This window comes from Podarcis pityusensis (genome assembly GCF_964106645.2).
Source record: "Podarcis pityusensis genome assembly, chromosome: 2".
Classification (NCBI taxonomy): domain Eukaryota; kingdom Metazoa; phylum Chordata; class Lepidosauria; order Squamata; family Lacertidae; genus Podarcis; species Podarcis pityusensis.
In genome coordinates this window covers 63,394,222-63,419,505 of record NC_138029.1, presented here as the reverse complement: position 1 = coordinate 63,419,505, position 25,284 = coordinate 63,394,222, and the positions used below count along the sequence as shown (strand labels likewise).

Genomic DNA, 25,284 nt, shown 5'->3' with positions numbered 1-25,284 from the left:
TGAGTCAAGTGCTCAGAGAATGCAATACCCACCAAACGGCCATGCTTCTTCAAAGGAAAACATGCAACAATTGAGCAATGACACTCCTTTTAAAAAAGGACCAACTCAAGAAGCTCTTTGACAGTTTTTAAAAGCAAGCAGCTCAGCTGATTAGCATCTCAAATGCACAGTGCAGTGACTAGAATGTCAGGAAGAAAGTCCTAAGAAACTTTTGAAACTGCTCATAAATTTTCCCAAACCATAAAATTTGCCTGCTTTCCTTATGAAAAACCAACAAGGGTGTGGCATGGCAAGAACTGTTTGCAAATTCTAGTTGCAAATCCAGAGTTCAACACAAGTATCTCAGGTATGGATGACATTGATGCTTTCCGTCATCCATCACCATATAAAGAGTCTTCAGAAGAGCTTGCTCGCTATATTGTGACATTTTGGTTGGTCTTAATTCCCAAGTATTGCCTGACTATGAGTTTTGGAATTTCACAGGATTATTTCATACATTATGCATATCTGAGTCAGCCATTGAGCCAGCCAAACCTGGGCTGTACCGGTAAAGAATGTACTTGTATGATATGTGTGTGTTTGTTTGTTGCATTCACAGGACCCTAGGTAGATACTAATGCCAGTGTACTGGAAGAAGCAAAGATCACCAGTGTCAAAGCAATGATTCTTCAACATCAACTTTGTTGGACTGGTCATGTTGTGTGGATGCCTGATTAACGTCTTCCAAAGCAACTACTGTACTCTATTCAGAACTTAAAAATGGAAAGCATAATGCTGGTGGTCAACAAAATAGGTTTAAAGACTCTCTCAAGGCAAATCTTTAAAAATGTAGTATAAACACTGACAACTGGGAAACACTGGCCTGCAAGTGCTCCAACTGGAGAACAATCTTTACCAAAGGTGTCATGGGCTTTGAAGACGCTCGAACTCAGGACGAAAGGGAGAAATGAGCTAAGAGGAAGGCACACTTGGCAAACCCTCACCATGATCAGCTCCCACCCAGAAACCTATGTCCCCACTGTGGAAGGAGGTGTGGATCCAGAACTGGCCTCCACAGTCACTTAGGACTCACTGTTTAAACTGTGTTTATGGAAGACAATCTTACTCGGCTACGAGTGATCGCCAAAGAAGAAGAAAGTGAGCAAAATTCACAGTGGTGTGTGCATATTGATAAATCTTGCACATTCTTCAGGTAGGGGAAGAATGCACATCCTCAATATCCAGCAATGAATGTGCTTCCTTTCTCTTCCAGGCAAGGCTGGCCCACCCATGAGGCAACATGAGGCGACTGCCTCAGGTGGCACAGTATCTACAGGGGCAGCAGACCCTGATGTTGCCGATCTTTATTCCCCTCCCTTGTTCCTGGTGTATCTCTTCGGTCACCCCTTCTTCCCATGGTTTGGTCCACCTCAGATGCAGAATTGTCTTGGTTCCAGGCCTCCATCAGAAAAGAGAACGGCACAGTATGCTAATTTGCGGAGGGGCCTGAAGAAGGATGGCTAAGCGGCCTCCTCTTGGCCCGCTATCAGTCGGAAGCAAACGATGCTGAGGCGCATGAGTCCCACTCGGGCCTGTGAACCATTCCACAAGCTCTATTGTTCGGCAGAAAAAGAAAAAAGAAAAGCCTTTCAAAGGAGCTTGTAAACAGCGGCTCCGCCCAGCAAACAAAGCCGCCCTGTAGCAAAACGTTATCTCGGCGATAAGGAGTTGGGCAAAGCCCGCCGTGGTCGCCCCCGTCAGAAACCCCCACCCCGCACGGCCCTTCCCGGGGAAGGCTAGGTGCCAGCGAGCGCGGGGTGTGGGGTAGGGGGGCCAGGGGAGGCCTGGCGCTCGCAGGGATTTTAAGACGTGGAGGCAATTTTAAGGCACAGGCCTCTCTCTTCTTTAATAAAAACATGAGTCAGCGGCTGGCGTGGGCAGCGGATTTTCTAAACATCCCCTCATATCCTGAGAAAGGGGAGAGCAGAGAGAGGAGGGAAAAGACGGGAGGGGCGGAGAGGGGAGAGAGAGGCCAGAATCGAAAGGAGGCGCGTTCACACGCACGCACACACAAACAGCAGCGTGTGAGGGAAGTTTCACGGTTTAATTCGTAAAAAGTCCAGTCATGAATTAAAACGCGCACGCTTTTGGTTCCTCTTGTTTTTATTTTGTTTGGCGCCTGGAGCTTTCCCAGAGGCTCCCCTCGCCCTCTCCCGCCCAAATTCGGCGACTGAAGTTCTGCTGGTGTCTGTCTCCTCGTACCCCACCTTGGAGCCGACGGAGGTGTTTGTTGTGTCTACCCCACTGAAGCTTCTTTGCGTCTTCCCTCTGTCTTTCCCAACAAGAAAGAAGAAGTAAATTGATTCAGCCTTATTCCCCTGCCCTACATCTTTCTTTGCGCGAGTGGACCAAAAAGTTTGAGCCAAGTAGAAGTTCAAACACGCGCGCACACCATTCGTGGCATCTTTTTCTGAAGGAGAATAGAAAAAAGGCTCCGGAGCTGCGAGAAAGCCGCGGAGCCTTGGATGCTGGTGAATGCTCTGGGGGGTAATAAAATGCGCTAGAGGCACCAGCAAGGCAGCCGGCGCGCTGGACAGCGGGGACACCCCACCCCCACCATCGCCCAGTCCCGCCTCTCCGGGCTGCAGACGACTCTCCCTCCCCTCAGGCTCTGCAAAGGGCTGCGCAGCTCAGCCGAAGGAAGCTGGGGTCGCGTACTCAAAGCAACGGGGGGAACTTCAGGAGAAGGATAAAAGAGAGAGGTGAAAGTCCCCGCAAGTTCTGGGCGCGATTTGGCGAAAGCCGTCCTGCCCCCTCTGCGAAGTAAGGTAAGCGCTAAGCGGTCTCTCTCCTTCGCTCCCAGCAGCTCGCCTCCTTTTCGCTTTTCCAGTCTGCGAATGGAAACTCTCCTTTAACAAATCCAGATGTGGAGAGCCCGCAGCCTTGTTCCTTTTCCCCATGACAAGTTTCCAAAAGGCCAAACCCAGCCAGTTTCCTTTGCAGACGCCTGGAGCCTTCGCCTGCATCTTTCGCTTTCTTTCTCCGCTGCTTTCCCAAGGCGCCGGGCAGAGGGGATGCGGTGCAGGACCTCCCCACCGCCCCCTTTGCTGCTTCAGGGGGGCTGCCTCTTGCAAGAGGGCCGGAAAGGAGCTGAACCCCTCAGCCCAGCCGTCACAAGGAAGACGGTTCCGGGGATTGAAATGGGGCTGTCTCCTTGCCTAGCCTCCTCCTCCCCACCCCAAACTCCTGGGAAGCCCCTCTATGGACGAACTGTTCTCAGCATCCTGCAGGCTCCAGAGTAGAGCCGGGTGGGGAGGAGGAAAGCCTGTTGCTTCTTGCAAGGTCTGGTAAGGAGAGTCAGCAGTGCTCCTGCATCTCCCTCGCTGTGCTGTGTGTTGCCCATCTATCTATCTGTGCATAGGATCTAAGTTAGTTCTAAGCTATGGGATGCACAAAGTGCTATTATTGGCTCTGTCTTTTTTCTCTTTTTTCTTTAATCAGCAGAAAGAGAATGCCTGTGATCCTGATGCCTGAAAATAACTTTCTGATGCTCAAAACTTCTTGGAGCTTAGATTCCTGGGGTGGATGATGGATTGATTGGACAGAGAAGGAGAATCTTTCCCCATGGCTGCCACTCTAACATCCGCAAGGAACATCTGTCTTGCATCAGAACAGGCTGTTTGTCTGCTGAAAGATTAGATTCTAACCCATGTCTGGGGTTAGAACTGTTTATCATTGAAGAGTTGCAGAGGGGTCGCAGCTCACCATTGGCAGGAACTCCCCAAACCTGTAGGTGGGAGGGTCAGCAGATGTCAGTTGGACTAGTAGTGCGCAATCAAAACGTGGTTAAGTGCTGATTTGGACACTTTGTTTACTAGCTGGAAAGATAACAAACAAATTTCTTACACACCCTTTCACACAAGAGCAAAAGCACCAAGCACTTTAAAAGATCTTAAGCAAAGTAGAAAGGAGGGACTCTCCTGCGCTTGATGTTACCTGCATTGGCAGAGAGTTTGCCTGGATGTTATATGCGCTTCCAATGCTGCACCAAATGTTACTATTACCTTTATGCTAAAAGCTGGCAAATCCATTGGTCAATAACATTCCCCTCCCCAAATAACAATAGGTTGTTTCAATCAGTAGAAGAGCTCCTTTGGGAGGAAGGGTGGGAAACAAATTTAATAAATAAATGGATAGGTTTCCTTCACTATATCCTGTTTTTGGTGACTTTTCATAACCACAAGTCTACCTGAAACTGATTGGCACCTCCTTCGTAACCACAAAATGTTCTATCACGCTTTGTGTCTGTCTTGTTTTCTGTTCCAGCAACAGCTAAAATACTTCTAAAAGCCTCTCACTTATGCCAATATGATTTTCTATGCCTACAAAATGTAATAAGCTTATATATAGGCATATATGTTGGTGCAAAATGAATAAAGCCCATTCTTGTGCACTCTGGAAGTATCTCGCCATGGTCTCTAGGCAGAAAAGTATTCCATGTTACTTGCTTCTTAAGCTTTCCTTCCTTCCTTCTCTATTTTCAGAGGAACCCTGACTCTATCTATGGTTCCTTCCAGACATCTGCAGTTCTTATACATGGGACTAAAATTCCACTAAATGAACTCACACACTGATGGTTCTCAAGGTGTAAAACAGATATACTGTGCAGTAAGAGACATCACCTGTTGCTGTCATACCTTGCATCTCTGTGCCAGGAACTAAACTACTTTAAGTTTTAGGGGAGAGGCTGTAGCTCAGTGGTACAGCACACGTTTTAAATGCGAAAGGCGTCAGGATCAGTTCCTGGTATCTTTAGATAGTGCTGGACTCCTGACCCCAAACCCTGCTTTCCAAAGGGCCAGTGAGCGTTGTCGAAACTGAGCTAGATGGACCAATAGCCTGACTTGCTGTATAAGGCAGCTTCCTATGCCCTTTTGCGAGTCCTCCTTCTTATTTATTTCTGCTGCAGCCACTAGAAAAATGCCATATACTTCTTATATTATTGTTACGCAAAAGAAGGTTTGGACTAGAGTTCTAATAATTCGCAATTGCGCATCTCTACAACCCAACACTGATGTAGATACTGTACTGTAGACAACTTGCTTCTGCTTAGCATGATCATTTTTACTGTTTTCACAGTCAACAATCCAAAAGCTATGTTTTTACTGAGCACCGGTAAATTGACTGACGATTTGCAACTATTGTTACCACATATGCTTATCACTGTTTGATAAGCGCGTTCATTGTGATCCTTACTGGAAGCAGAGTTTCTGTTGTGACTTTCTTGAGTGCCTACACTGTCATTTCATTATAATGTTACAATCATAACAATATGGTGAGGTTCTCTACTTAAAAAATAATTTTGGAAGGGACAATAAGGACCATCTAGTCCAACTCCTTGTGATGTAAAGATATGCAGCTGTCTCATGTGGGGATCAAACCTACAACCTTGCTGTTATCAGCACCACAGTCTAACCAACTGAGCTATCCACTTGGATTGGGCTATTCCCATCCAGCAGTGCTGTGCCCTTGACAAAATACCATGCAAGTATGCTAATACTACTCATCATGCTAAGGACCCAGCATATGTTTTGCCAACTACCCATATTATATATTTACATGCATAGAGAAGCACGTCTCTGAATACTAGCTACTGGGGATCCTAAATGGGGAGTGCTGGAGGAGATGAAGAGCGCCAGATCTATTCATTGATGAACCTCTCGTCTATCTATTGAGAAACAACAGAGAAGCAGACCTGGAATATTAGTTTCTCAGAGGCCAAGGTTACCCAGGGCTCATTGCTGCTCAGTCGACTGAGCTACGAGAAATGGTTAACCCATTCTCTGATACTACTTGTATACATTTATTTATTCATTTGGAGTATTTAATTTGTCCCTCCTGGAAAAATTCATGTGTATGCCCGTGAATGATATGTATGTGGATGCATTTTAAATTGGTCTTCTTGTGTGAAAGGTATGTAGCATGGACAAAAAATGCACAACACATATTTGCACACACAAAACCTTTGCTGTATCAGAACCCAATCAATCTATATACAGATGATCAGCACTATCAACTGACACTGATTATCACAAGTTTTGAGGATGGAGAGAAAAACTGATTGTAGCATCTGTTTCCCATTTTACACTTAAGGACAACCATCACAGACAGTGCTATACATCTGTTCAAAGGGCAGATCTTCATGCCTAGCAACATCTCTGGATGATGACCTGAGTGATCAAAGTACTGAAACAGCCTCTAGTATTAATGTTTCAGCATGTTTATCACTCTCTTCAGAAATGGCATCTTTCTTTTGTTTTAAAAAAAGGTTTCTTTTAAAAATAATAATTCAAAACTGCTTGCCACATTTCAAATGAAAAACTGCCCACCACTATATGCTGTTGTATGATAGTATCAGCACATTCAGAACCATTTTGTTCTTGCATCATTAATTCATTAGTTCGTAAAACGTGTATCCTACTTTTTGCTGACTATATCACAACCAAGAAATAATAGTGCCATCTGTGACAATGGCTGCCAATCACAATAATAATACCAGCAATGACAGCACAATGCAGTGAAAATTGGAATCGATATTCACACTTAATGGCTTTTTTAAAAAATAAAAGGGTGTTTCACCCCACTCTTCCAGCACATGAGCTATTCCAGATTAATTAGCGCAAAATTTTAGGATGTGGATTTGTGTGTGGTGTGGAGCTGTTTATTAGTATTCACACAATGCTTTTCTTCTATATGTGAACCATCTTGACCCAAACGCCCAAGCTGTAATAGGAAAACTCATGATAATAGATATGGCCAGAAACATTACCTGTGGCAATACAGTTTTCTGCCATGCTGACTGCAGGATGTGCCACAGTTGTTGAGTGATAGGACAGTTTACACATTACTTTTCTCCATGCAAATGTGTTTTCTGCACAACAAGAAGACAATTTTTTATTTCCAAGAGTTGTTTCCCAAATGAATAGATTGTACACTGTAGTCCCATTGACTTCTTCCATTTCGTTTGACTCTGGTCTAAAAGGACATGTGGTTCCCACTAACTGCCCCCCTTCACAAAACATCCAGGGCGAGCTGTGACTCTGTGACCTGGGAATTGCGGTTTGTGTCCTTTAGTCCTGTTACAGTTTCTCAGAATGTTCTCATTGATTTTAATGGAAGAAGGCTTTGTTATAACTTTGGAATTATTTTGGGTTAGCTTATTCCAACTCAAAAAAGTGAGGCAGAGGTTGGAGTTAAAATGCTGCTGGGAGTTTAATTCCATTTAAAGAGAGAGAAATTCCAAACAGAATATTTTTGATAGGAACATCATGAGCTGTGCATTGTTTCCTGAAATGCTGAAACAGCTCTAGAGAACCTTTTTGAACTGATGGATAAACAGGGCATAATTAAGTACATGGCTTATATAGTCTCCAAATATATATATCAGTGTAGCAGTTGTTGCAATTGATAGACTTATCTTAGTAGAACTCATAAAGCATAGGCCTGTTCTCTTATTCTCCTCTTCCTCACATTGCTAACTTCTCTGCTGACACTAAGCAATCCAAAGAGCCATTTCTAAAAGTCTACCACCACCCAGACATCTGGTATAGTGCAAGCAGCTGGTAGCTAGAAAAGAACATTGCAAAAGCTCTTCTTCATAATTTGAAATGCTTATGGGTGGGCATGGGGACTTGAATCCCACCCATTGTTTGCACATGTCTGTTCAAGATGCAATAGTGCTGAAAGGTGTTCAGGGGTCTCTATTAGTAATGCTCCTGGGATATAAAGCTCCATTCCAACGTCAATCTTCTAATCAGGCCTTGATTTGTGTCCCTACTCCATGTGAGCTACTGTCACAACTAGAAGTAAAGCCTCTGTATCAGTTGCTTTAAGACAATGGGAAAAAAACCTCTGTCCAGAAGTGTGTGGTGCCTTCTCACTGGCCTTTTGGGGTGGGAGGGTGGGGTTGCAATACATATCATTTTCATGGACATATATTCTTGTTGTCTGTTCATTTTTTTAATTGGGCACTATTTTATGCTTGTTTTTTGGGGGGAGGGGTGGAAGCCACCTTGGAAACACAGCATTCAAATGTTTGGAATGAATAAACAACCATATTTCTTTCAAATATGTTTTATTTTTATTTGTTGTAAACTGCTTAGAGGTTTTTTTTATTACAATCAAGCAGTGTTTCAATTTTGTGAAATGAAATGAAAATGAAACAACTAGCTATATAGATAGATTGCTCTCACTGTGGCCCCACGACGTGTTTGGAAAAAAAATAGAGAGCAAGGGAAACAATAGTTTCATTACAAACAAAGGAAGAACCTTTTCAAGAACTGATCTTTTCATTAGAGGGAAAAAAAGCAGAATAGATAGCAAACATCACCCTAACAATGCAGTTATCTTCTACTCTTCTCAAATTTCCTGGACTAGGATAAGAGATCAGGATGACTCAAAAAAGTTTTCTGTCAGCATTGTTTACATCATTTGCTCCAATAAAGAACTGTCCTACTTGCTCAGTATTTGTAGTGAAAGTTTGCATTCATAAAAATCTAATAATAAAATGCCACAGATGCTGCCTAGTCATAGGATCAGTGCTCTAGCAAACCATCCAAAGAAAAATGGCAAATTCATAATACTATTCTATATATATATAGCATAATACTATGCTATATATAATACTGTGCTATTTCAAAATAGCACAGGGCCATAATTCTCAAATACATTTTATTATCTGTATCTCACACTGTGATGTTAACAAGCAGGTTTTCAATTTAATAATAATAATAATAATAATAATACCCCACCCATGTGGCTGGGTTGCCCCACCGTTCTAATTCATCCTCAAGAGCCACACACACACACACACACACACACACACTTATTTATAATATTGTTTTAAAGTTATATTTATTTGCACTTGAAAGCTAAAGTAAAAGTTGTGCATTTCACAAAACATGTTTAGTTTGCACAATTTGGCCAAATACAGATTTTTATGGACGGCCTTTTTTATTCTTTCCAAGAACGCATAATATTTTTGCAAGGTGTGAGATGGTAAAGGAGAAAAGCAAACTGAAACATCCATTGGACTGGGAAATAGTAGTGATAAAGGAACAATGAATGAAGGAATGTGTGCTGTTTTCCCATATTTGAATATTATTATACTTGAGGAACATGTATGGAGGATGATCTTTCAAGTAATGGGACAATAAGACCACAAGATTTCATAGGGCAGCATCCAAGTAATTTGTCTCATCAATGCAAGGATTTCTCCTTGTGCAAAGAAACCCTTCCCTTTGTGTGCCCCACACACAATGCAGATCTTCTCTGAGCAGTACAGCTTCCCCCCTGCACTCCACTCCATCCCCATGTATGCTGCTTACTTTGCCCCTGGCATCAGTGCTAGCTTCACCTTCCATCCTGGTGCCACCTCCCTTGTTGGATCAATGTCTTAGCTTGCTTAGCCATGTATGGCACCTGCTGCAAAAGAGAAGACCTGAGTTTGAGGCTATCACCCAGGGGAAACCAGGGCATTTCTGTTCCTAGGAGAAAAATAATTCTGGAAGATAATCCTAGAAGTTCCCAGTGGGATGGAATGGGTACTAATTGCTGATTTTTTTCAATACCTCACCATAACCTGGCTTCCATGCTTGGATAAGCCTTTCTTGCATCTGCTTGTTTAGCGGAAAACTATGGCCGGCAATATAGACTGCAAGCTCAACAGGGCTAGTCATTGGTACAGGGCCACTTTTCTGAGCACTACCTTCTTTTTCTTGGTGTTTGCAGTATTTTAAGGAGCTGTGACTAAATTCTTAATGCTACCGAGAAACAGTAATTGGCACCAATTAAATTGCTACATTCATGTTTGAATTGCTTTAACTGGCGAGACACACTGTCTTATTTATACTGAAAGTATGTTTGCTTTGTGGTTTGCTCTGAATCAGGGCCAGGAGAAACTAAACCATCTTGAGCCTCTTTCTCTGAAGGCATATTCTCCCTTTGCAAGCTGGATGCCACCACAGTTCCAGAGTACTGATTTATTCATTTATTTTTGCCTCCAACAAGCTGTAAAATAGAATACCTGCTTGTCTGAGGCTTGTGCATTCTCCCTCCCTCCCTCCCTCTCTCTCTCTCTCTCTCTGTGTGTGTGTGTGTGTGTGTGTGCTGTCCCTTTTTCTTAAAGTACTGCAGATTTCTCCCTTCCAAACTTGGGAATTTTCCAATACATAGTTGCAGCTAGGAGAAGAATTCTTTCAAGATGGGGAAACCAGGGCATTAACTCTTCAGTCCTCAGAGATCCAAAAATCAGATCTTGATTCAAATGCTCAAAGTACATGAGAAGAGCCCTGCCGGATCAGACCAAAGCCTGATCTAGCTCAGTATTCTGTCCCCACAATGGCACACCAGATGCCTAGGGGAACTCCCATGCTGAGTAATAGCTATACGTAGTTGTTGGGATTGTGTACTAGGAGAGTTGTGAAATCAGTATGAGACCCAGTTCTGTTTCACCGTGATCTCTGAACCAGGACTGGGCTAGTGTCTGCATGCAGTGCAGGCCTGGATGAGGGCTGAAACTGAATTCTGATATGACAGAGGTCCTGCAACCAGTGGTTCTACTTTCCAGGGTAAAGGTCAGTTACCTGTTCTGGATGGGGTTGCATTCCCTCTGAAGGAATAGGTATGTATTGTGGAAGCACTATGTTGGGCTGCCCTTCTGCTTGGTCCAGAAGCAGTAGCTAGTGCAAAATGCAGCAACATGGCTTGTGGCCAGGATTGCCTTGTTATGTATCAGCACATAACATCATTGCTGAGGGAACTGCTAAAACGCCATTGGTCCGAGCCTAAGATTGGTCCGAGCTTAAGATTTTATTGTTTGTGTACATAAAGCCCTAAAGAACTTTGGGCCAAGATAGCTGAGGTACCACGATATACCTGCCTGTTCAATGCAGTTACATGTGCGGGTCCTTCTTGAAGTGCTGCATGTGGCCAGAGGTACATTCCATGGCAGTTCAGACTAGGGCCTTTAACACAGCAGTATCTGCCCTGTGCAACACACAGCCCATTGCAGCTCCAATAATATTGATAACAGTTTGTCAGGTGCTAAAAAGTGCATTATTTTTACAGGCTTCCCCACAAGGATGTTTATTCGCATGAAGTAGCTGGATGCTTTTTAAGAACAGTTTCACCTGTTTCTAGTTGTTCTGTTTTTATTGTTGTATGCTGATGTACTATGATGATGATGCTAAGTGGGCTTATAATTATACCTAATAAACAAACAAGACCACAATTTATGAGTGCAACTTGAGTACAAGAGCACTCGCTCCACTTGCACTCCCCTGTAGCTGGTATTCAGAGACATACTGCTCTCTGACTGTAAGTATATACTAGAGGTAGTTGGTAAAGATGCACTTTTTTAGTGTTGAGAAAGAAAAGGAGACTTGAGATTTGATTGGCTGTAGTTGTGTTCCTGGTAAGCACTGAGAGTTAGCTTTGTTTGTTTGTTTGTTTGTTTGCTTGCTTGCTTGTTTACTCCAAGGATGTCAGATTAGGAGGTTAAAAATAAGATATATTGCAGGGCTATGGTGTCTGTGCTACCAGCTGAAGAAGGATGCAAATCACAGTGGTCTAGCTTTTTTCCTTATTATTATTTCCATACTGAGACAGTTAAGAAAAAGACTGTAAGACACTAAAGCACAACACACCAAGCTTCTAGTTCCATGCTAGATGACAGAATGACTGTGACCTGATTCAGTAACTATGCCTATTAGCACAGAAAAAAAGAGTATTTCCCCAGTTGAAAGGACGTACTGTCTGATGGACCATTTGCTAATTATTTTGCTAACTTCATGTTTCACACCATTTTCTATTTCTGTCTATTTTCATTCCTTTTTGGCTAGAATCTGCTGGAAGTTGGTGTCATGTTGCCTTCTGCTATTTCACTGTAGGTTTTTCCCATGACACCCCTGGTGCATTTTCTCCCTGGAAGAATAGGTATTCATATCAATGCAGAGCATGCCATGAAACAGTGGCAGCCCTGTTTGAATTAGCATCCAAGCATTCACACCTGGGATTTCCTTTCTGTATCAGTTTGAACGATCCCCTCTCTTTCTTTCGTTTGCATTGATTTTAACAATGTTTGGGTGCATTTTAGTAAATCCCAAGCTGCCTTCACAATGGCATCATTACTATAAGGGAATTGTGAGTATGTGTGAAATGCACACTCTTCCTCTCCCCCCCCCTCTCTCTCACACACAACACATGGCTCAGGTCCAAATGAAGGCATGGGAATCTTTCTCCTGGCTTTAAAACAACTAACCAACCAACAAAACCTTAAAAGACAGTGAGTTTAAATGGAAAAATAGCAGGAGGTGGGGCTGATTAACCCTTCCTTGGACGGCTAGTTATCCACTCAAAATCACTACCTAAACTTCCAGGGCCAATCCCTGTTAGGCAGAGTGAAGTGGCTACCTCAGCTGTTAGATGCTGGGGGGGGGGGAGCAGTGGTGAAGCCCCTTCAGCCATCCACCTGAACCCACTGACTGTTGAAGGTCGGAGCCAAGTGTGCTTATGTGGTCTGAGCCCTTCCCCATCTTGTCCATTTCCTCGGGCAGCAAAGTGCTGAACCTGAAAACAGCTTTTATATCTGAACTGGGGTGGGTGGGGAGGCACAGCTAATATCCAGTACAGTGGTACCTTGGGTTACATACGCTTCAGGTTACAGACTCCGCTTACCCAGATATAGTACCTCGGGTTAAGAACTTTGCTTCAGGATGAAAACAGAAATTGTGCGGCGGCGGCACAGTGGCAGCAGGAGGCCCCATTAGCTAAAGTGGTACCTCAAGTTAAGAACAGTTTCAGGTTAAGAACAGACCTCCAGAACGAATTAAGTTCTTTACCCGAGGTACCACTTTAACTATATCCCATCTGTCTGACTGAAGCATCCTGCAAAACCTAGCAGCAAGTTTGCTGCTTGGCATTGTGCAAAAAAGCTGGAATTTCTGTGTGTGGCTGCGGCTGATGGTATGCCAGGCCTGGAATGAGTATATCTTGGCTTGTTTCCCCCTTTTCCTTCTTGTGGCTTTCGTATCCCTGAGAGATGGAGAGGCTCATGGAACTAACAGAATGTTCTCTGTGTACCAGGCCTCCTCCTGCTGCTACAGAGGGCTGAGCTTTGCTGAGAATGGGGCGACTAACAAGCCAGTCATTTCAGTAGCATTTGCATTTTCTGTGCCACATAAGAAAAGGGGCACTTGTTGAATTGTTTCAGTAAGCAAGGCAGATGAGATGGTCTGTGAGCTGCATGCATGGTGAATAATATCCTTTTCCCCGTGGTGGCCAGTGGGGCATGTGAAGAGGATTGTATTGTTCTCCTGCATTCCCAGTACATCACATTGCTGTTGCTTACTGAAAGGAGAAGGGGTGAGGCATAGGGAGCTTGGTGTCCAGACTGGCTTCACCACCATGCTCCATGCTGAGCTCCCCGTGCCTTGCGTCTCCTCTCAGTTAAGTTGCAACAATGCAGCTCTGTTGTGAAGGCAGAGGAGCAAGGCATTCTCATCCACCCCACCCCACAAGGCGCTACTACACCTTTCTAGGAGATCAGTACCGAGGAGGACTGATAGAAGAAAGAGACAAGGATCAAGCAAGGTCTCCCAGTCAACTGCAAAAGCCATGGCAGAAACAGTGCTACCTTCCCAGCATCAGTGCCCTGCTTACTAGGTGGGTGCGAGCGTAGATGGCTGCATTGGCTCTACCAGTGCACCCATGCAGCTCCAACTTCCTCCCACCATCTCCAAGTAAGCAGCAGTGATGTCAAAGCCAGAAAGCTAGTGTCACTTGCTTCCACCCTACCAGGCAAGCAGCTTCACACACCCACACACACCCACACACACCACTCCATCCTTCATACAGGCAAGCAAGAAGCATTATTACACTTCAAGGGCACATTCTAGTTGGGCAAAAGCACTCAATGAGAGTGCAGAGCAGGGCAGGTGATGGGTATGGCCTGAGGAGAGAATGTGGCTGGGGCAGATAGAGAGGCCTGGAGGGCCAAATTTATTCCCCAGACCTGAGGTGCCACTCTGACCCTTGATGTAGAAGAGTGGTTTTGCTTATTTATTATAAGTATTTTTATTCCACCCTTCAATCGTATTTGCAGGGAGGCTTACAGAAATACCTTGTTCTTTTGGAATACATAATTTGCATGCTAGTTGGGTTTGCACACCTTAAGTGAAGAGAAGGGGTACATTGTGCAAGGCCCTGTGCATATATGTATTTACTCGAAGATTTACTCTGTAGAAAAATTTGAAGTGGCATGGGTTTTTTTAAATGTTTAATGTGGAAAAGAATGAGTCACCGAAACACCTCCTTTTCAACCTAAAAGGCAGAAGCAGACCTGGAAATTAGGCCAAGCTGACACCTGACCCATTGCTTTTCCACTGAAAAAAAATTCATTGAAAATAATATATCCATGAATGTGTGGATTTGGGACATTGTGATCATGCTTGGTGATTGCTTGTTCAGAGCCGAATGCTTGAATAGGGCCTACATGTACATGATCAAGTTGCATGATCAAGAATCCTGGGAAAGGCCAACGTCCTGTTCAGTTGCACAGCTGTAGGCTTTGGTCGGACCTGTGGCTGAACTCTCAGAGGTCAGGGGCAAGTCAGGGGCAGCAGGAGTGACTGTGCATCCTCCAGTAAATACATTAGTTCTTGCAGATATGTTGCATGCACAGGGTTCAGGGTTCTCCTAACTGGAAGCTGCGCATACACCAGCTCATCATATTGCTACATTATTGTTAGATATACAGTGGTACCTTGGTTGTCGAATGTAATCCGTTCTGGAAGACCGCTCAACTTCCGAAACGTTCAAAAACTGAGGCGCAATGGGCTGTCAGCAAGTTCAATGGGGAAAATTGAGAGATGCGCCTTGGAAGCTGTTTGACTTCTGAGGTGTGTTCGAAAATGGAAGTGGTTACTTCCGGGTTTTCGGCATTTGCGTTCCAAATCATTCAGCTTCTGAGACGCTAAAAAACTGAGGTTCCACTGTACTTCCTTTTTCATCCATGTTCCGCATTCCCAGGCTTTGTTCTGCATGGAAGACAAAGGGCACCTTAGCCATGCAGGAGGCTTCATGGAACTTGACATCCTGCTTTTCTATTATTCCCATTTATACAGACAGAGTCTATATGCATCTTGTACCCATGTAGGCTCTGTTTTGCTTTTATCTAATGGTGGGAGATCCAGTCCTGTTCCACCCACTCTCTGCACAGCCCTTCTGAATGCTAATCTGGATTCCTTTTAACCACTTAAAATCCACATCTTAAACTGAATGAAATGGGAACCCTGGTTAGTGTTAGTAATTGTTAGTGCACTGTCCACATAAACGTAATGTTCAACCATGGTTAAGTTCAACAAGGAAAGTGAGCAGGGGAGTTCATATTGGTGAGTGCAAAATAGAAGGTGAGGCATGTTCCTGGTATTGGCTTCATGCCTTCCCCTGGGAAGCAGCATGAAGACATAGGGCTTTTCCAGATGACCTGTTCATTGAACATTCATCCTGATTTGTTTGTTGAAAAATTATGCTGAGGTTATATGACATCACTGTTTATTGAGCATTCATTCTGATTTGTTTGTGTGGAACTTATATGTTGTTGCCATTATCCCACATTTCCACAGCGCTTTCCTGCCCCTTTTCTTACCACAAAAATGTAGGGTTTCATTGGAAGCAGGTTTGTTTGCAAGAGCGCTAAATCCATTTTAACTGCGCAAACAAAATTTGCTGGGTTTTGGTTGACTCATACCTGCAAAATAGTGACAGTCTGGAAACAGCCGCAGCACATAGCCTAACACGGGGTAGGCAACCTAAGGCCCGGGGGCCGGATGCGGCTCAATCGCCTTCTCAATCTGGCCCACGGACAGTCTGCGAATCAGCGTGCTTTTACATGAGTACAATGTGTCTTTTTATTTAAAATGCATCTCTGGGTTATTTGTGGGGCCTGCCTGGTGTTTTTACATGAGTAGAATGTGTGCTTTTATTAAAAATGCATCTCTGGGTTATTTGTGGGGCATAGGAATTCGTTCTTTTTTTTTATTTCCAAAATATAGTCCGGCCCACCACATGGTCTGAGGGACGGTGGACCGGCTCACAGCTGAAAAAGGTTGCTGACTCCTGGCCTAACACAAAGTATCCAGAAGGACTTTGGGCAGCAACTTGAAAGGTTCATGTTACGCAGAAGTTCTCCTATGGTACTCAGATTAGGTGCACAATTCATGCTGGGAACATACATTAATTTGAGTCTGTATATTCAGGTCAATTAGCGAGACTATAAGATCCCTTTTACTGCCTAGATTTGTTTTCTTCTCAGCACCCTCGTCCTTGTTATTCTTAATGATGAGGATTCAAGAGAGGGTGGTTGTTTCCTGACTTTCAAATTAGCTCCCTTCCTCTTTTCCTCTTCATCTGGTCTATCATTAAAGAACGACTGCAGCTGGTCGATACATGGGAGGATGTCTGAATCTGCTCCTAGTTTAGTTTTTACCACAGTGACAAAGTTGAAGTGATTGTAACTAAGCAGCTGAAGGATGTATCCCTCCCACACACCAGTAGCATATTGGTCTTTCTTCCTTTTTGTTCTTTCCTCATGTACTCCTTAGAAAAACATTTTTCTTTAATTAATAAAAGCTGATGATGGATCACAGTTTCCTAGCAGTTTTGAATTTGTCTGACAACACAAAAACTTCTCTGTCTGTTCATTTAAAGGGAGTCTTCTCCTCACAACCAGATAATTTTTCTATCCAGTTCTCTGGTGTTTTGTTTTTTTAAAGCTTTTTCTCACCCACTTGAATTTAAACCAGTGGTTCAGTATGGTACAGTGGTGCCTCGCAAGACAAAATTAATTCGTTCCGCGAGTTTTGTCGTCTTGCGATTCTTTTCGTCTTGCGAAGCACGGTGTCGGGAAAGTTTTGGAAAAGCTTCAAAAATCACCAAAGTCTTTAAAAACCTCAAAAAAGGCTACCACACCGCGTTCTATGAGTTGCTCCTCGAAGTCAAGTTGCAACTGTATTAACGGTGTTAAGAAAAAGGAAACAAACTTGCAAGACGTTTCTGTCTTGCGAAGCAAGCCCATAGGGAAAATCGTCCTCAAAAAACAAAAAACCCTTTCATCTAGCGGGTTTTTTGTCTTGCGAGGCATTCGTCTTGCGAGGTACCACTGTAATTTTAGATTCTGGTTTAATAGACACTCCACACCCTTAGACTGCTCTTTAGACAGCAAAGTGTATTAACTTACCTGATCCAAAGTATATTAAGCCAGCCCATCTGTGCTTGGACACACAGCCATGCCCATTCTGCTGATCTAGGCCCCACCCGTAAGTCCTGATCTCATGGCATCATTGACCTAGGTTTCTTGCTCCAGTTCACCAAGCGTGAGCTGGTCCCAGAAACACAAGAGATGTCCTCATCACTCAGGATGGTTCCAAGCTGCTTGCATTTATAGAGAAAGTGACTTTGCGAACCCAGGCAAACCTTATGTCCTAGTTCCTGATGCCAAATATGCAGTGGGTGGGGTGGGGGAGAGACAGTTGCAGTCTGGAGGGCAGACTCTGCAGATGGTGCCATGAGAAAGTGCTCCGTGCCATTAGAAGTGACAACACATCTCAAATGGAGCAGACATGCAAAATCGGCAGAATCAGAGACACAGACCAGCACTGATCTTTAAGGGCCAGTGAATGGGAGCTTAGGAACCAGTTGGAGTAGTTTCATCTATAGAGACTGCAAATCTGGAATTATGGGATAGGAGAAGAGGGTTGTGATAAACTATAGAAGTAATCAAGTGGTTGCATGTAATTGCATCTATATGGACTGTAATAGCAGTGGCTACAAAGTGGTGTGGAGGTATAACTAGTCCTTCCCCACTGTTTTGTTGTTGTTGTTTTTTTGCTCCTAGCACTATCTTCAGGAAAGCCATTCTGCATCCTCTGTGCCTGTCCCATCTATATACATTAAGATATTTTCCCATGAACAGTTCCAAGATTTCTCGTTATTCAGAAGCAAGCGAATGCACTGTGGGGCTGTTCTTTTAACATGAAGCTGGGGGCAGAGGAAGCATACACAGTGAGCAGGGTGAATAATATCAATGCTCCAAGACTGAGGAATTATTTATAACACTGGCAGCTTGCCAAACAGATGTTCCATTTTATTTTAAACTTAAACAACGCAGGCTCCCATTTCTACTGCCCCCATAGACCCGAATGGGGTCGGGGAGCATACTATGACTTGATCCCGCATCCCCTGGAAAGCTTAGAATAGGGATGCTTTGTGCTCTCCTAAGAAATATGGTGAATAGACTCATAGCAGCACTTTAGTATGGGATCACACATAGCATATCATTCACATGCCTGGCTTTACACTCAGACACACTTCCACATCGACGAGGCTGACCCACACACATATGCACAAAAATGCAGAAAACCCTGCACACACAAACTAATACAGTGGTACCTCAGGTTACATACGCTTCAGGTTACATATGCTTCAGGTTACCGACTCTGCTAACCCAGAAATAGTGCTTCAAGTTAAGAACTTTGCTTCAGGATGAGAACAGAAATTGTGCTCCGGTGGTGCGGCAGCAGCAGGAGGCCCCATTAGCTGAAGTGGTGCTTCAGGTTAAGAACAGTTTCAGGTTAAGTACGGACCCTCCGGAACGAATTAAATACTTAACCTGAGGTACCACTGTACTGAACCCTTGTGAACCTCAGAGGCAGTCTGGTTTTGTTATGAGAAAATAACTAAGATCAGAAATGCTGAGTCACACAACTGGGTCACTCACTGCATAACACAGAAAAGCACCCATCATTGTTTCCAATAGTCATTTCCTCTATTGTAACTGTGTTTCTCATTACTAGCCCTCGCCAAGTGTTTTGAAAGGTCAAGCCCTGCACTTAGCAATAAACATTCGGAAACTTGGGCTTGTTTCACATGGCTGTCACTGCATATAATTGCAGACAAATTCATGTGCCCACCTTGGTCTCACTTAAGAGCATGTGGAGATAGGCAAACACCCCTTCTTTGACTTACTTTTGCCTGCTGTCAGGAACAGGCCATTGTAGACAAAGCTCATTGTGAACTGCTATCCTTCACGGCTCTAAATATAGTATGGCTGTCAGTCAAAGCCCCTGAATCCCAGAATGTGGCTTTTCATCAAGGTGGAGCCTTGAGACTCCACGAGGCATGGGGACGGTGTGGTTCTTTTCCCAGAGTGGAGAGCAAGGACTGAGCCAGCCTAATGTGAAATCAGTCTTGGTCACAGATCCCTGTATCAGTAAGGGGCATGGATCTTACTGTTTAAAGAAAAGAGCTATCTGTGTCCATCTGGAGTATTCCACTCGTTCTGACATGGAAGGAGGGAATGGCAGTAGAGGATAAACCGACACATCAGCGACCTGATCCACAACCCTTTGCTGTTAGCAGCAAGCCTGCTATGGGCGCTCTACCAGAGATTATCCATCAGCAAGCACATTCCAGCACAGTATGAAAGCTGCTCAGCCCTCATGATTCATTACCACATTTAGCCCATGAAACAAATCTGTTTCTTTTCTTTGTTTCCACTGCTAGTCTTTGTGTACAGGCTGATGCTACTATTTTATATTCTAGGCATCAGTATCCTTGCCTTGGTTTTTAGTTCTCCATTACAATTACCCAAATTAAAGGAGGGTGAGTAGTGTCAGACTAGAGCCAGATTCAGCATGGTGCTGGACAGCAACAGGATCAGCTCCCCCAACACACGTATTATATATGTTTTCATTGGCATTTGAGAAAGCCTGCATTAATAAAGCAGCTCCCTACATCAGCCGTTATGTGCATACTGTTGTACTTCCCCTTTCCACAGGATGACAAATGGAACCTTTTTAACAGGTTCATAATACAGGGCTGGTCCTATACAGTCAGTGAGATAGGAGGTCTTCCTGAAACTGTAACCAGACCTTTCTGCAATCCAGCTTGCTGCAATTCAGCGTAATCAGCAGGGGTGGAAACAGCCCTAAATGCCTAGATCCAGGATATATTAGGGACCTCCTTATTCCATGCTATCGAACCTGCTCCCTTCAATCAGAAGGAGAGACTGTCCCTTGTGTTCCACATAGGGTGGAACCATGTATGACTGGTACAAGAGAGAGGGCCTTCACAGTGGCTGAACCCAGATGATGGAACATCTTGCCCTGAGAAGTATGGTTGGCCGCTTCCTTCCTGTTTTTTGTATGTTCCTAAAGATTGTTTTATTCTTGCAGGTTTTTTTGTTGTATGTGGCAGATAAGGCTTTTATGCTTGATCTTTTATACTGCTGATCCTGTCTCCCTGACTGGCTGTTGTATATTGTTGCTTTTGGGGGGGTGGGGGAATCTATATTTAAATGTTGTAAACTTTCCTGAGTCATGCTTGTGCATCAGAAGGGTGAGACATAAATGTTTTATAGAAATAAACAGTGCTTTTTTCTAAAAAAAAATGTACCCCGTCCATCTGGCTAGGTTTCCCCAGCCACTCTGGGCGGTTTCCAACAAAGATTAAAAATACATTAAAATATCACACATTAAAAAGTTCCCTGAACAGGGCTGCCTTCAGATGTCTTCTAAATGTCAGGTAGTTGCTTATCTCTTTGACATCTGATGGGAGGGCATTCCACAGGGTGGGCGCCACTTCCGAGAAGGCCCTCTACCTGGTTCCCTGTAGCTTTGCTTCTCTCAGTGAGGGAACCGCCAGAAGGCCCTCAGTGCTGGACCTCAGCATCCAGGCAGAACGATGGGGGTGGAGATGCTCCTTCAGGTATACTGGGCTGAGGCCGTTTAGGGCTTTAAAGGTCAACACCAACACTTTGAATTGTGCTCGAAAATACTGCCCCTCAATGAGGCCAAACTTAGATTCACAAAATGTTTAGGGGTATGCGTATCCCTGCGTACCCCCAGAAAAAAGCACTGGAAATAAATAACATTGGCTGAGGGAGGGGGGTCTGTTTCCCTTTCCTCTGCTGTTAGCCTCACAATTTTACCAATCGCTTACACTATGGGCCAAGATTCTGACCCAAATTGCAGCATCTTCCTCTCTTTGATTGTACAGGTTAGATAAGGTGGAAGTTTTTATCAGTCTAAGTGGAAGTTATCTAGAAGCTGTATGCTTTTTAAAAAAATCCACACAAAACCTGAAGCTGTTTATTTTGTTTTTAAAAATTGTGTTTTATTGTAATTGGCTTTCTGTTGTGTCTGTTAGTTGCTTTGAGTCATTTCCATGAGTAAAGTGACTAATTAATAATCATATCAGCAACAATAATAGAAATAGAAGATCCCTGAGACTTTGTACTTCTGTGCATACATGCACAGAGACCACCAGCCTCCTGAGACCATCAGTCCCAGCTTAGTTTCAGTTTTCAGACATCTGCGTTTTATCATAAATTGTTTATGCACTTTCAAAGGCTCCCTACATGTGTCTGCTCTTCTGGATTTCAATGAGGGGATAGGAAAATGGCTTTCTCGTGATAATCTGGACTATGAGTAAACATGGTGTCATGGGACTCTGAAGACCCCAGAGGACAGATGTTGCAATAATGGATGTTTAAAAAACACACACACACAACAGCCATAAAATGCTTTGATTTATTTAGATTATAGAGTGGGAAAGAAATGGACTTGGAGAGGAGGCCAGGTTGACAGGAAGAAGGAGGGTTAGTGCTTATTGCAAAGGCAGATCCACATGTTAGATGGGGTTTTTTTACAGTTTACCTTGGCTTGTCCCGGGAAGAATAATTTGTTGCCAAAAAGTGTGAAATGCTCAGAACTTTTTAATCAAACCAGAACCTTGCTTGAGACATTGGTACGTGCCAGAATAGTATTAGGGCTCTGACAGTGCTTCCTTGTTACACATGGGCATGTATGATCTCACTTAATGACTCAGATACGTTTTTAAAAGCAAAAATAAAATGTATTTTATTTTCTTCTAATTTGTAACAGCTGTGCTCTGCTTGCTTGGCAGAGTCTCAGTCTAGCAAGGCATTGTGGGAAATCCTGAAAGTGCAGGCCAGTTAAGCAGCAGTTTCTAAAATAGACATTGTTTCCAGTAGATTAGAAGAAGGCAGGATCCAGGTCCAAATTCATAATTTTTAAATGGAGTTAAATGAAGTTTTAACTTGTAGCTCTTAGTGATATGTTTTCTTTTTTCCTATTGTGCATTAATGTAGTTATGATTTTAACTTATTGCTGTTTTAATGTGATTTGTAAACCACTCTGGAATTTGATAAAAAATATTCTAAATAATAAATAAATAAGATGTTGTTTTAGGTCAAATTTATTTATCTTCCTAGCTGAATACCCTGGGCAATTAAAAAAAGAAAAAAGAAAAATGAGAGGGGAAGAGAGAGTGGCTATTCCTAGACTCATTGGTTGTAGAGAGTGCATGTGGATCAAAGTTCTACATTTCCCCCCACCGTCTTCCCTTTGCTCTTGGATCCACTTAGCTGGAATAAGGGGTCATCTGAACCTTTGTAATGAGCACATACAAAGAGTTATAGAGTTGGAAACTGGTACTTCTTTTTTGGTGGGGGTTAATTTTTTTTTGATGACCATTGCTCAAGTTGTGAGATAACTTGTTTGGTTATTTTTCTTTATATGTATTTTCATCTTCCCTTTCAGACAGACTCTCGAGGTGCCTAACAAAATTTTGAAAGAAAAGACATATTGGAACTGCCAAAACATTTACAACTAGTTCAGTCAGTAACCAGTCACAAAACAACAATAAAATCAAATGATATTAAAAGTCAGAGACCATAAAAACATCTTTATCACTCAATTAAATGCATTGAATGTAGCTGCCTGAGAAATTGTCAGGGAGTTCCAGTCCCGCATAAGACCCCCAAAATCTGCTCCACAGGGTCCCCCAAGCCTATACTGTAGAGTAGATTGTGAGGCTGTATTGGTGGCTGCAGTGGGGAGGAGAGGAAGCCCATTGCATGAGCAGAAATCTTTGAAATGAAAAGCTGCATAGCTTTGGCGGTATCTTTTGGTGTTTGAGTAGGGATTTCAAAGGCAAAAGCTCAACAATTTTAGGGTCTTCCTAAACAACAACTTTTGTGAGTATCCAGCAGTTTCCTCTGCAGATAGCCTTGTTCGTAATGCTAGCTGGTTCTGGTTGGAAGTAATGGTTAGGGGGCCCTGCAGAGCAGATTTTGCAGGCATAGAAAGGGGCCTGCAGGGGAAGTACTAAATATTACCTTCCTGTTCCATTTGCAGGTGCCTTCTATTAACAAAGTGGCACCCATTGGACTTTACTCTTTTTGTGGTAATACTAACCCAGGAGTAGAAGAAAAGAGGCCACAGGAAAGAATTAAGCACTACATTAGGGTTTGTGTGTGCACATGCGCACATCTGGGTGAAACAGCTGCAGTTGAGAGATTTATCATTCATGTTGATCCTACTAATCCTCAGTCTGCCTTTTGGCTAGCTGGAAGAAGTACAGGATTTGGCTAGCAAAGGATAAACATGGTGGGTGGCATAGTTTCTACGTGGCTTAGAGGTGTTGGGCATGCTGAATCAGCATGCCTGCTATTAAGAGAGGAAGAAAAACAACCTTTTGCCTCGAAGTGCCCTTCAAGTGGATTTCCATAACGTATTTCCCCCTCCATTTCAAGTTAACCTTTTCAGTAAACCCATATCTCATCATATTGATAGGTGCTGCAGACTAGAGGTTCAACAAATGCCACAACAATGGATGAACCCATGGTTGTTGTTGTTGTTGTTAACAATGGCCTAAAATCTGAACACACACTGGCTCGTTCAGGAAATTGAGATATGGATGGTATCCACCATAAGATCATTTTTTTAAAAAATGGCCTTGCAATGGGGAAAAAAGGTCAAACCTGATCAGTGGATTAATCTACCCCATATAATTCATGGCTCAGATTTCCGCATTTGTATATATAGACTAGCAGGGTCTACTAACTTAGAGTTGGATTTGCACCTGGTAGATTCAGTCCTGACGTCAGATGGCGACTTAGACATTGGCCTTGGGTAAATCATGACCTTTCAGGATAAGTGAGATAGAAATAGCAATGAAGAACCTCATTGAACTGTGTCTAGGAAAGAGCTGGAAAAGAGGCATTTTTAAAAGTTCAGCCATATGGGTAAAAATTTAACATAATAAATCCTGATCTGCATGTTTGCAGCACAGCGTCATCCATTATTGTCCATTATCATGTATTTAAGTGTTTTGCTGTTTTTATTAAACAGAAAATAAGTGCCAGAGGTGCAACAAAATCAAAGTTGTTGCATTAACATAGCCCATAATACTATTTTGACTGTTGTGCCTAAACCCATGCAGCCTGTTTTGTGCATCAGCGTGGACCTCATACAAGATCACGGCACACAGCAAGAGTAATAAATAAGTCAAGCTGTGCACGCAATTAATCAATATGATTTAGCAACAATAATATTTTATAATTCAGTGGTGGGTTCAGAAAAAATTATCATGGAAAAAGAGGCTGTTGCTTGAACATATGGAGAGAAAGATCCTAAATTACTGCAGTACGTAAAATTATAATGTTGAACTGTAATGTGAATGGCTAAGTGAAGTGTGCCATATAAACACATAATAAAATGTAAAAAATGAGCTGTATGTGCCCAGCATCTGCCCACACTTTGCCTACATTGAGGCCAGAATAATCTGCTCTTTGTTTATATTACCGTATTTTTTGCTCTATAAGACTCACTTTTTCCCTCTTAAAAAGTAAGGGGAAATGTGCGTGCGTCTTATAGAGCGAATGCAGGCTGCACAGCTATCCCAGAAGCCAGAACAGCAAGAGGGATTGCTGCTTTCACTGCGCAGTGATCCCTCTTGCTGTTCTGGCTTCTGAGATTCAGAATATTTTTTTTCTTGTTTTCCTCCTCCAAAAACTAGGTGCGTCTTGTGGTCTGGTGCGTCTTATAGAGCGAAAAATACGGTAATACTGAAAAAGGCTCCCCCCCCCCCGCTTTTTTGCAAGCTAAACTAGTCACACATCTCCCTCCTCTCTGGATACTAGTGACCATAAGCTGCAAACTGACATCTTCCATCAAAGGAAACTACTGAGTGGTTTATCTGTTGAGATGCAAGCATTTCTAAACTATGCAAGGCAGAGTGATAACGAGATTGGAAGAAAGGTAAGACATTACAGTTTGGACACAATGCGAAGTCATGTGTAGTAATAGCTAGTATCCATATTCTTTTCCTAGTGCTGATAACAATTCAGTGCAGCCCCTGAGGGCAGGAATGAGCTCTGTGGCC

General features: G+C 43.2%; 1 protein-coding gene across 1 annotated transcript in view; it reads left to right on the top strand.

Moving 5' to 3' along the window:
- Positions 1 to 2,056: 2,056 nt before the first annotated feature.
- Positions 2,057 to 25,284, top strand: part of PDGFRB (platelet derived growth factor receptor beta) — a 76,904-nt gene continuing 53,676 nt past the window's right edge. Inside the window, exon 1 of the mRNA XM_080991372.1 lies at positions 2,057 to 2,807. The gene's annotated coding sequence lies outside the window, so the exon portion shown is untranslated. The remainder of the gene's footprint in view (positions 2,808 to 25,284) is intronic.